Genomic DNA, 13001 nt, shown 5'->3' with positions numbered 1-13001 from the left:
CGTGCTGTGTCAGTTTAGCGCAGTGCAGGGGGACTCACCAAGCGGGTGGCTCAGTTCGGGGGTGGCTCGTGGGCGAGTTAAATGACCCCCATGGGCAATAGGTTGCCTACCCCTGGACTAGAGGTTCCCTACCCATGAACTAGAGCTTGTCAGCTATGCTAGCTACAACATGCAGCCCCAACCTCTGTATTTTTATTGAGAAGTAGGTTTTACTGAGTTCAATGGGACTTACTCCCAAGTAAGTATACCTAGGCTTGCGCCTTGCATAAAGGCCTGGCTGCTCATGCAAATAGTGGATGCCTCTGAACAGTGCCAGCAAGATGCGACAAGTTCCTCTGTGGGACTTTTATATATGTGTATATATATATACATTTGAACCCAGAGAAGGAGAAGGTTATGCAAAAATGAGTTAGCTTTTGAGATATCACTGAATCTGAAGAGCGGAAGTTTGCACCACTGCAGAAATTACACACTGTCCCACACTGTTCCAATGGGATTTATCCATTCATTATAAGTACTTTCCATGTTTCATGGTTTATTATTATTATTATTATTATTATTATTAGCGGGGTGTAACCAACTACCACCACCTCTAAAAGGCCGATTGAAACATTTCACCTTTACTGATATTAAATGGGTATTTAAGCTATCAGGTTGCATTATTGCATGTAGGACTGCGGAGGGAAGCCACAACTGTGGAAAATTCGAAAGAGGAGTGCAGTGACAGACAGGCAGAAGAGGAGCTGACACAAATTTGCCCCGAGGTTCTACACCAATTCACAAATTTGAAAGGTGGAAATGTTTTCAGATACTTTGTCCCACAGCAGCTTTAACTTAAGCAACCGGCACTTATGTAGCAGATGAACCAAGGTCTGCCTGACCTTGGTGGCATTATGGAGGAGAAGTTAATGGGGAATAAATGAAATGCTCCTGAACAATTTCACCAACGTGTGAGAGGCAAGAAAAGTCTTGCGCTGTAAGCTTTGTGCATTCCTCACTTTTCTAATGAGAGCCCTTGGTCGGTAATGTTAGTAATCAAGCCCCCATTCTGCTGCCCCCTCTCCATATGCTATTAGATGCTTAGGGACATTGGGAGCTGCTTTATACTGAATCAGGCCATTGGCCAACCTAGCTCAGTACTGTCTACAGGCAGCAACTCTTCGGGGTTTCAAACAGTGGTCTCTTCCATCATCTCTGACTGCGGGGGCTGATGGGAGTTGATTTAGAGGGCCACAGGTGCCCTATCCCCAAATTAAATGGATGTCTGTACGTGGGTGGCGCTGTGGGTTAAACCACAGAGCCTAGGGCTTGCTGATCAGAAGGTTGGTGGTTTGAATCCCCGCGACGGGGTGAGCTCCCATTGTTCAGCCCCTGCTCCTATCAACCTAGCAGTTTGAAAGCACAAAGTACAAGTAGATAAATAGGTACCGCTCCGGCAGGAAGGTAAACAGTGTTTCCGTGCGCTGGCTGCTCTGGTTCACCAGAAGCGGCTTAGTCATGCTGGTCACATGACCAGGAAGCTGTACGCTGGCTCCCTTGGCCAATAAAGCGAGATGAGTGCCGCAACCCCAGAGTCGTCCACGACTGGACATAATGTTCAGGGATCCCTTTACCTGTACTAGCCAAGCATAGCACAAATCTCTTAGCTTGAAAAGGGGTTGGTTTTTCACCTATTGCTAAAGCTACTGTGGTGTATAAATACTGTTGTGAGGGCTAAAAAGCAGATATTTACTCCTCACTGTGATTCTTTCCTGACTGAAGTCTCCCTCTAAATTCTGAAATGGAACCTGTAGCTCTTAATTTATTCCCTTGGAAGCCGGGAAGCAGTCCAAGCCAACTTCTGTTGATGCTGGGGGTCAAGCACAAGCTACACTTCCAGGTTCCCTTTCTTGACTTCACATAAGTCAAACTGGATTGAATTATCCAACAGTGAAATCCTATAAACGTTGAGTTAGAAGTAGCTCCCATTGAGTTCAATATCAATACCCTGAGCCAATATCAAACATTAGTTTATTTATTTTTATTTTATTTATAAAGTTTCTATACCTCCCTTCATCCGAAGAGCACAGGGCGCTTTGCAACATAAAACCACAAAAATACATAATATAGTAACAAACGAAAACAATAAACAGACCGTTTAAAAGGCCATAGATGGTTTAATTAGTCAAAGGTCTATAGAACATATTCAGATTCTTTTAAATGAGTTCAATATCAATACCCTGAGCCAATATCAAACATTTTTTTGCATATTATTTTTTGCATATTATTCTCTTTCTCTCTGCAATTGGGTTAAAAATGCTGTATTTATGGGAAAGTATCCATTGAGTGCCATGGGAGTATAATCTTTGTAAATAGCAATGGATTGATCATATTGCACATGAAATTTCACAACTAAGGTAAGACAAATATACTACCCTTCCTAATTTTGGCTTAGGGCAGCATGCAAAATATTCTGATCATTTCTTACAAGGCGAAATTTCTGGCTGAATTCATTGCCACCCCCAGCTGAATATATCATTAAGTAACAAAATTTATTAGCAACTTTAGATGCATCGCTGGACACATAAGCACAAACCCATCCCCAGTGAGATTCCCTTCACTTGAATGGTGTTTAATACAGCGTCTTGAATGTACACTGTTATCCCTCTTGTATTAAATGAAGATATATTATCAGTATTTGTCTTAAGCATTCGGTTTTAACACTCTGCATATATATTCATTAGCACCTGGAACAAGAGCAGGTTTGCACTTTTACAATTGCAGTTATTTATTTTCCAGCAGCGATCTGGGTGCAAGAGCTCTGTGTTCCTTTCCATATGCAATTTCAGTGTCTGTCATTCACATGTAGAAAACTCAGCTCTCTATTTAACACATTGCTGGTGTGAGATAGACATTTACAGGGCCCCTCTGCCCTTGAGCTGTTCCATTAGTGCATGGAAAGCACCTTGCAGCCTGTGACAAGCGCAGCAGATCGGCACTAAATCAAAAATCAGTGCCAGCCAGGGATCTAAGCCACCATGAAGGTCACAGCCATCAACTGCATGCCATCTCAATCCAAACAAAACACATTGGATACAGGGGGATTTTCGCAACTCACAATAGGAGGCAAACATGTCATGTTAGAATAATCCCTGATAGCGGCAAAAGGGGTAAACTGACCCCTTTTTAAAACACTTTGGAGTATTTAATCAAACTTTGAAGAAGGATAGTTTGTAATTTTGGGGTAATTTTTATACTGCAGCTGAAGCTCCGACTTTCAGCTGCTCCAAGCCACACTTTGAACAAAGGATTTCCATTTTTATAATAATTGAGATCTAATGTTATTGTTGATATATAGAACTCCAACTAAAACCACAAATATAGCAGGGTATAACAACAACAACAACAACAACAACAACAACACCAACACCAACACCACATATATATTCTGTTCTTTATTAAGTTACAAAGCTAAGCATTATAATGATTTTTAAAGGGGGTATGTCTTGATTGTGTTTAGATATGCAGCCTAATCCATAATCCATTTAGGCGAGGTTATTTAGGCATAAATTTATTTACTGTTGCGTGGCTGTGGTGGAGGTATATGTGCATTCTGGAGGTATGTACACATTGTTCGTGTACAGGATATTTTGCTTGAAGGCAGGGGATTGAACTACATGACCCCACTGGCTTTCTTTCAGTTGTATGATTTTACACACATGTCTCCAAATGTGTAAGCCTGGAAACCTTAGATCTGTCCTAGGGATTGCTCTGCAGCTCCTTTGCAAAAACAGGTATACACTTCCCCCATGAAACAAACAGAGCCCGCACTGCCATGCAGCACAGTGAAGCAACTGGCTTCAGTCATGGGGTGGGAGGAAGAGATGAAGGTGCGGAAAAGTCACCCAGCCCCCCACAAGTGTCGGTAGGGATGGGGAGAATTTTCGTTCAGTTTGCATTTTAATGAGAACCTATTTAATCTGCACCAAATGAAACAACATGCATGCTGAGATGATGCTCTGCTTTGCAATTCACACTTCTCTCCAAAGTTTGCAGTTCCAGGGAAAATTGCTTGCAAAAATGTGTATGTTAGGGAAAACTGCATACCTAAATATCTGTATTCAGAGAATTGTGAAAGAAAATGGGCGTGATGGGCAGCTGGGGCAGCATTGTGCAGACACAATGTGTGGAATTTAAAAACATTTCTGAGATGGAAATGTGGAGAACTGGACATAAGATTGAAAAAATGAGAAACTGAGAGAACCCAAAACTGACATAGTTCCTAAGTGTTACCTGCTAGCAGGAGTGACATATTGGGACTCCGCTACAGGCAGTAAGATGTTGGGCTGGTACTTGAAATACCAGCATAGACCCATAGGCTGTGGACAGCTAGGGGAAAGGAGAGCACTTTGCATCCAGCATACTCAAAGTGATAGTCTTCTCTGCCCAGCCTCATCATAATCTCTGACCAAGAGGGCTCTTCTAACTAGAGCTGCAGTGCCCCATGTCTGGCTAACCAGGAGGTACACAAAGACATGATTGCATCACCATAATGGTGATACTCATCTTTTGGAAACCTATCAAAGCTCCAGTCTGAGAAAGGTTTAGAAATGTAGTTAAACATATCTGTCTAGGCTGCTGTTGTAGGTATAAATAGTACCACCCAGGGATATATTCACAGGATTTCTGAACAAATGGGATCCTTCACGTGCTTCTGGTGTTGTTCTAATTGAGATAGTTAATCTCAATTGGCAGCTGACTATTGGGGCTTCTCTAAAATAGTTCTGCCATTCTAGAGGAGGACTGAGGAACCTGAGGATCTCTAGCTGTTGCCAGACTAAAACTTCCTGGCCAAGCTTGATGGGGCTAATGAAAGTTGCAGTTCAGTAACATTTAGAATAGGACTGGGGGACCTTTTCTGGTCGGTGGGCCAGGTAACAATCTCCTCACCCCGGTGGGCCAAATTTAACAGGTGGGTAGGGGGTCATCCACCTGTTAGTCATGGAACATCATAGCGACACCAGGTGATGCTGCCCTTCTAAGCCCCAGTTGCTTAGAAAGTCTTGCACTGTATGCATTGTGCATTCCTCACTTTTCTAATGAGAGCCCTTGGTCGGTAATGTTAGTAATCAAGCCCCCATTCTGCTGCCCCCTCTCCATATGCTATTAGATGCTTAGGGACATTGCGAGCTGCCTTATAGTGAATCAGGCCATTGGCCAATCTAGCTCTGTACTGTCTACAGGCAGCAACTCTTTGGGGTTTCAAACAGTGGTCTCTTCCACCATCCCTGACTGCAGGGGCTGATGGGATAGGTGTGCAGTGCAGGGATGCTTTAAAGCTCGTTGCAGTCTCTTGCTGCTCCTTTAGAAACATTGCTATTTGGGCCAAAAGTGCAGGATTCCCACCAGTGGCAGTGGGGAGGAACTAAGCCAGCCTGAGATCGTCCAGATCCCAAGTTAGACCCGCTGCCATCGCTCACCAGCATCAGGCCTGATTGCTACACCAGCACCAGGGTGATGTAGCTCAAAGCAGTTTTACCTGTCTTAATAATAATAATAATAATAATAATAATAATAATAATAATAATTTATTTATACCCCACCCTCCCCAGCCAAGGCCGGGCTCAGGGCGGCTAACAAGCAATGATAAAAACAAGTTGAATGCATACAACTTAAAAACAAATAAAAATACAACATTAAAATATTGAAACATTAAAATATTAAAATGTAGCCTCATCGCAGGAAGAGAAAGGAAAAGAAAAAAGAAAGAGAAAGAGAAAGAGGGGGAGGGAATCAAATTGGCTCCAAGCCAAAGGCCAGGCAGAACAACTCTGTCTTACAGGCCCTGCGGAAAGAAATCCGATCCTGCAGGGCCCTGGTCTTATGAGACAGAGCGTTCCACCAGGCCGGAGCCAGAGTTGAAAAGGCCCTGGCTCTGGTTGAAGCCAATCTAATTTCCTTAGGGCCCGGGACCACTAGGGTGTTGCTATTTATGGACCTTGAGGCTCTCCGTGGGGCATACCGGAGACCATTCTTCCACCTGACCATTAACATTACCACGTCATTCCTAGTCCTGAGATTTTGAGATGGAATAAGCTACGCCTGCGGCCTTCCAGTTGTTGTTGGACTCCATCCCCCATCATCCCTGATCATTGGCCATGCTGCTGCAGCTGATGAAAGTTGAACAATTTCCCCATCCTTCCATAGTGCCTGGATAGTGCATAAACAGATTCACTCCATCCCTGCCCACCCACATCTGGTGCCATGACATGGGTTTGCTCAGAGTTGGCTGTTAGGTGTGTGGGATTTCTCATTGAAATCCTCAATGCCTTCTTTGCCTCAGTCTTCTCCGATAAAGAAAACAATGCCCGACCTGAAGAATTTGGAGAAAATGATTCAGCAAAGGAAACACAGCCCAGAATAACTAAGGAGATAGTACAAGAATATTTGGCTAGTTTAGATGTATTCAAGTCTCCAGGGCCAGATGAACTGCATCCAAGAGTATTAAAAGAACTGGCAGATGTGATCTCAGAACCACTGGCAGTCATCTTTGAGAATTCCTGGAGAACAGGCGAAGTCCCGGCAGACTGGAGGAGGGCAAATGTTGTCCCTATTTTCAAAAAGGGGAAAAGAGAGGACCCAAATAATTACCGCCCAGTCAGTCTGACATCAATAACAGGGAAGATTCTGGAGCAGATCATTAAGCAAAAAGTCTGTGAGCACCTAGAAAGGAATGCTGTGATCACCAATAGTCAGCATGGATTTCTGAAAAATAAGTCATGTCAGACTAACCTGATCTCGTTTTTTGACAGAATTACAAGCCTGGTAGATGAAGGGAACACAGTGGATGTAGCCTACCTTGATTTCAGCAAGGCATTTGACAAGGTGCCCCATGATATTCTTGTAAAGAAGCTGGTAAAATGTGGTCTTGACTATGCTACCACTCAGTGGATTTGTAACTGGCTGACTGACCGAACCCAAAGGGTGCTCATCAATGGTTCCTCTTCATCCTGGAGAAGAGTGACTAGTGGGGTGCCACAGGGTTCTGTCTTGGGCCCGGTCTTATTCAACATCTTTATCAACGACTTGGATGATGGACTCAAGGGCATCCTGATCAAATTTGCAGATGACACCAAACTGGGAGGGGTGGCTAACACCCCAGAGGACAGGATCACACTTCAAAACGACCTTGACAGATTAGAGAACTGGGCAAAAACAAAATGAATTTTAACAGGGAGAAATGTAAAGTATTGCACTTGGGCAAAAAAAATGAGAGGCACAAATACAAGATGGGGGACACCTGGCTTGAGAGCAGTACATGTGAAAAGGATCTAGGAGTCTTGGTTGACCACAAACTTGACATGAGCCAACAGTGTGACGCGGCAGCTAAAAAAGCCAATGCAATTCTGGGCCTCATCAATAGGAGTATAGCATCTAGATCAAGGGAAGTAATAGTGCCACTGTATTCTGCTCTGGTCAGACCTCACCTGGAGTACTGTGTCCAGTTCTGGGCACCACAATTCAAGAAGGACACTGACAAACTGGAACGTGTCCAGAGGAGGGCAACCAAAATGGTCAAAGGCCTGGAAACGATGCCTTATGAGGAACGGCTAAGGGAGCTGGGCATGTTTAGCCTGGAGAAGAGGAGGTTAAGGGGTGATATGATAGCCATGTTCAAATATATAAAAGGATGTCACATAGAGGAGGGAGAAAGGTTGTTTTCTGCTGCTCCAGAGAAGCGGACACGGAGCAATGGATCCAAACTACAAGAAAGAAGATTCCACCTAAACATTAGGAAGAACTTCCTGACAGTAAGAGCTGTTCGACAGTGGAATTTGCTGCCAAGGAGTGTGGTGGAGTCTCCTACTTTGGAGGTCTTTAAGCAGAGGCTTGACAACCATATGTCAGGAGTGCTCTGATGGTGTTTCCTGCTTGGCAGGGGGTTGGACTCGATGGCCCTTGTGGTCTCTTCCAACTCTATGATTCTATGATTCTATGATTCTATGATTCTAATATCAAAGACCCACAGAATTGCCATAATGATATGAATGGTTGCAACGGCAACAAACCACAAATTACGATGCTGTAATGGCATGGTGACTGGCTCATGCCCCATTCTGACCAGTAATTTTCTCAAGGAATTACTTAGAGCATAAATCTAATTAAATCCAAGCACACCAGATTAATTAGTTTGTGGGTCTTGGTGTAGTTCAGCTGTTCTGCAAAAGCATAAGCCTGTTGGTTTGTACTCTTGTGTGTTTTACACACAGCTTCGTTGTGATGAATGGCTGTCTCTCCTATCGGTATATAGAAGTGCAATAAAGAGCTACAGCATTAAAATGGAAAAATGGCAGAGGGATGATGTGATAAAGGTGTTCAGGAGAGCAATTTTTTAGCCGAAGTTTAAAATGAGATGGGCGAGAGATAAAAATAGCAGCCTTTAATTTCATAGAGATGCATGGTTGTTGGCTTTTGGTAGATATGTTGAGGAAGACTGTATATATTACTCTGCTATTGTATAGTTAATATTCTGAAAGGGTAGGCCTAAATTTGGTGGGAGAGAACAGAGTCTTGTTGTTTAGGAAGATCCCCCTTTGCATTGCAAATAATTGGAGCAGAGGACTCCTACTGGAGTCCATGCAGAGGACGGCCCTGCTGTCTTCTTGAGCTCTCTGAGCAAAAAAGACCAAGACCAACAAGCAAAAACAAAACATGTCTTGTTCTTTTTAGCAGCCAGCAGTAAATCTGCCAATAAATTCAACTTTTAAATTAATTTGGCTAAATGTCTGCTAGGCCTGTTGTTGGGAAAAGTCTGTACTTGCTTAGTTACTCCATTTCACCTACTCTGTCAGGGATCCTCAACCCTTTTGGGATCAGGCACACAATGGGAAATCTAAGATAGTTGTGGTCACTGCCAAACACCCATTTCACAGAAGGAAAACGTGATAATGCTAGGAATTCAGAACAATCCAAACACCTACATGCCCACAAACAAATAAAACACAGACAAGAAAAGGGGGAAAGCAGGTAACCCCCCACAAAGGCAACCCCCCAAATTGGTTTTACAAAAGTTCATCATTTTACTACATAAATAAATGGAAGGTGCAATGCAATGCTGTTTTTCTAGAAAAAGAAGGGAGGGGAGGGTCTCAGATTCCCCACCTCTGCCCTAAGGCTTCACAACATAGCCAGTAGGAGAGCACATGAGGATTCGGATTCTGTTTGTCCATACTATGCATAGGCAACCTTTGGCTCTCCAGATGTTTTGGACTACAATTCCCATCATCCCTGGGCACTGGTCCTATTAGCTAAGGATCATGGGAGTTGTAGGCCAAAACATCTGGAGGGCTGAAGGTTGCCTATGCCTGGTCCATACCATCGATTGAGGTGTATGGGGTGTCAGGGGATGGGTAGTACCTCTGCTGGGAGACATGTCATGCTTCTTATGGTAGTTTGTCCACCTTGGGTCCCCACCCTGCACTCAGATCTCACCTGTGGCTCCTAAGAACTGTCAGCTTGTGACAGCAGCCACATCCTGACAGATTGAGCAGATGAGACCAATAGTGGGTCCAACGCTCAAGAACACCTTCTGCATGTGCTATAGAGGGAAGTGAGGGGCAGATGGGGCTCATCAACCCATCAAAAAGAAGGAAAACTCTGATCCTAAACCTCTGGTGCCTTGCGGGATATCTTTGGGAGAAGAAAAGGCCACAAATTCAGAGTGGAGTCCCTAAGACGCCTGGATGGCGGCTTCTACGGGTCCTTTCGACAACTCCTGCAGCCAAGCTGCTGCCAAGCGTATTGCTCTGCTTTCCTTTGGACCACATCAGCAAGGCTGAGAGGGGAGGGGTCTTATCAGCTGGGCAGCCCAGGACCACCATAGACACACGAGGAGGTCACTTTGGTGCTACTAACACAGCGGTTTGACTTTACCACTGGAGATGCACTCCATTTTCTCTCGAGACAGAAGGAGGCCAGCAACAATATTAGTTAAAGTAGCCTTCTCCAACATGCTGAATGGTGGCTTGGAATTGTGGTCCAAAATGTCTAGAGGGCACCAGACTGGGGAAGGCTGTGTTAAAGGGCCTCTGGTTCCAGGAACCTGGAGTTTCCTCAGCTCCATCTCCTGGAAATCTAGATGAGAAACATGTCGCTGTCAATCAGGTCTGACAGTAGCAAGCTAGGTAGGAGTGTTAGCATGGGTTTGATGTAACTTGGCTGCTAATAAAACTGCTTATCCCTCTTGTAAAACCTGCTGCCTGAAAGAAGTCGTCCAGGTCAGTTTATGAGTTCTGATGTCCTTGAATGCCTGCAGAAAACAAATGGGTGCTGCACATACCGTATTTTTCGCTCTATAACACGCACCCGACCATAACACGCACATAGTTTTTAGAGGAGGAAAATCCGTAGGCCTGCCACCTGTAGGCATTCCCTCCATAACACGCACAGACATTTCCCCTTACTTTTCAGGAGGAAAAAAGTGAGTGTTATGGTGCAAAAAATACGGTATATGTGAAGAATCTGGTTGGTTGGTCACCATGAGGAGATGCTGAACTAGATGAGCATTTTGTTCTGATCCAGCAGGACTCCTCTTTTGTTCTTATAACAAAAGCTTTAATTGCTGGTTGCATCTGTTTAAAACCAGTGCACCCCTGTTTTGATTGGCTTGTGAAAGGTCCCCCAAAATTTGGCAAGGTGACAATCTTGGTTGGTGATGAAGAACCAGCTCTACAGATTTGAGAAGGAAGTGGGTGAAGATAGTGTATCTTATAGTACAGTGCCATCTAGTGGTAGGCCTGTATACCACGGCAAGGCAAAAGACCAGGGAAATCGCATTGGAAAGAGGAGGTAAGAAGTTTGTCAGATTTATCCCTCCCTTTCTCTCTCTCTCCCTCCCACCCACCTACACCACTCAGTTCTTAGACTGCGATCTGCTTCTGCTGTCAGGATTTTGTCGTTTATCTGTGCTACAGCTTTCATTAAAGTGAAGCACACCTTTGAGCTACATTATTCATTTTAAATTAACTTTATTACCAGCTTCATGGAACCATTAGCAAGGAAAGCACTTGAAAAAGAAAGCAGTGCTCCAAAGGCCTTTCCCCTCCTACTCCCCCTGTCAATTAACAAACTTTTTGTATTCATCAGTCATCAGTCGTCAGCCAGTGAGTCTGTTCTATTTAAATGTGCTGGCTTTTTTTTCTTCTTCACTTAATGCATCCCATCTGTTTCTGAAATAAATTGCAATAATCCGTGTTTAATGTTAATCAATGTATTACTAAATATGCAAATTATATTAAAAGACGTGGTTTGGAAAAGCTTTCATTTGTAAATATGGTAGCTCAAAAGAAGAAGCATATCTAAAAGCCATTTAGCTACAGTAGCCTAACTCTAACACTGTGGCGGATTTACAAAGCGGTTCGCAAGTTGATCTTTCTCCCACAAGGGGATATGTAAAACTGTTGCATATCAGATGTTGTTAACATCTGATGGGCTAGTGCTAACAGTGTAAGAGCTTAATTTCCATTGGCATGTCTTTTATATTTAAATTAATCTTATTCCAGCTTTCTAGTTTTTTTAATTTTATTTAAAGAGAACATTTTGGTGCTCATTCTAACATCAGAATATACATGGGGAGATTATGAGTCACTGTGACAGCAATTTGGGTTAAGTGTTTAAGTGAGATATATATATATATATATATATATATATAGAGAGAGAGAGAGAGAGAGAGAGAGAGAGGTTCAGCTCATTCCCCAATGGACGGTTCTTATAGACTCCTCCTCTATGGATGATCATTCACCCATATTGGTATGGAGGATCAGAGAATTCTTGCGAAAGTGTTCATGCCAGAAAGTGGTGCTTCAAAGATGATTTGGAATAGCATTCCCCTTCCTACCTAAACATCAGAGCGGAGGTGAATGGAAAGGCCTCCCAGAGGGTAGGATTTGGAGATGAGAGTGGTTTCCATTGGAAAGAAGTAGAGGGCAATGAAATTGGAGCTGGGCCTCTTTCTGGTTATATATAATTCCTCCTGCCTCCAATGTTTAGAGGTGAGTTTCAATGCTTACGTAGCCATAATTGAGCTATCTCCAGTAGGATTGCAAAATATGAAAAGCTTTAAACCGGGTGGTGTGGGGGGAGAGGAAATGCCAAACTAACCCAATGAGAACTGAGTAGGCTCAGGAACCATGGAAAGCTGACTTGCTGGCAGGGACGCGGACTTATAAAAAATATTGGGGGGCGGGGGCGGGAAAGCTCATGAATAATAAATAAGCTCATGAATATGCAAATAAAGTGGTGCCGCCTCCTCGTGAGCGAATAGGGGAGAGTGTGCTGTGCCTATTAATCAGCTCCGGAGCGGAAATTGGGTGGAGCTTTTGCTCGGGAGGGAGGGCAGGAGGCATGCAGCCCGACCCTGTGCATTTTGGGCTGGGGGAGGGGCGGCGATGGCGCTCTGCTGGAGGGGCGCCGGAGATTATTGGGGGGGCGGAGCCCCCCCAAACGAATTTTTGAGGGGGCTCGGGCCCCCTCAAGCCGCATGGAGTCGGCGCCTATGCTTGCTGGTGTGTGTGTTTGTGTCAAAATAGGTGGGAAGGGAAATATAAATGGCGTATCCTAAGCAGCAGCACTCCATGCTGCAACATTTTGTTGTAGGTCCCACGTTCTATCCAAAACTATTTCTAGGGTTGATAAGGTCAGGTTCACTATTCCAGGCATCGGTGCCTCACCCCTTGCTATGTGTTACTTCTAGAGACATTATTGGCTACAAGACAAAAGGGAAAGAATGGAGATCCGTCTAGAGCGGAGATGATCTGTGAACTCCCAGATGTTGTTTGACTGCGACTTCCATCAGCCCTAGTTAGCATGGCCAATTAAAAGGGATGATGGGAGATGGAGTCCATCGATAGCTGGGCAGCCAAAGGTGCCCTATCCCTGATCTAAGATGCTTTGTGAGAACATTTGCTAAGGTCCAAGGAATGCAGATTATATATGTCTAGGCAATAACTTCTTAGTAATTTTAC

Source organism: Podarcis bocagei (genome assembly GCF_964188305.1).
Source record: "Podarcis bocagei genome assembly, chromosome: 11".
Classification (NCBI taxonomy): Eukaryota; Metazoa; Chordata; class Lepidosauria; order Squamata; family Lacertidae; genus Podarcis; species Podarcis bocagei.
Note: the sequence above shows the minus strand (reverse complement) of the source record.